Consider the following 364-nt stretch of genomic DNA (forward strand, 5'->3'; position numbering starts at 1 on the left):
GTAAAGTCTATAACCTAAGTATCAGGCGAAACTTTCTGGAAATGATTTAGTGAAAATATGGATTTTAATTCAAACTGCTTCGAAGCATGAGGATGGTGAATAATAAGATGTTTGAAAATGCTTAGTAAAAAATCTTTTCTTATGTGTTTCGTTTCTACAGCTCTTAAAAAATACACCATCCAAAGCTTATTGGGAACTGAAAGCGCTGCGTTAGGCAAAATATTCGGCAAATACCCAAAAAATTGTCCCGATATTAAAGCAATATAACAAAACGAAATAAATCTACTGAATGGAATACAGCAAATGAAACATACAGTACCGTTCATAATTGTATAGAAATTGAAAGCACGCACACTGTCCCTTC

The sequence above is a fragment of the Uranotaenia lowii genome, chromosome 3 (assembly GCF_029784155.1).
Source record: "Uranotaenia lowii strain MFRU-FL chromosome 3, ASM2978415v1, whole genome shotgun sequence".
NCBI lineage: Eukaryota > Metazoa > Arthropoda > Insecta > Diptera > Culicidae > Uranotaenia > Uranotaenia lowii.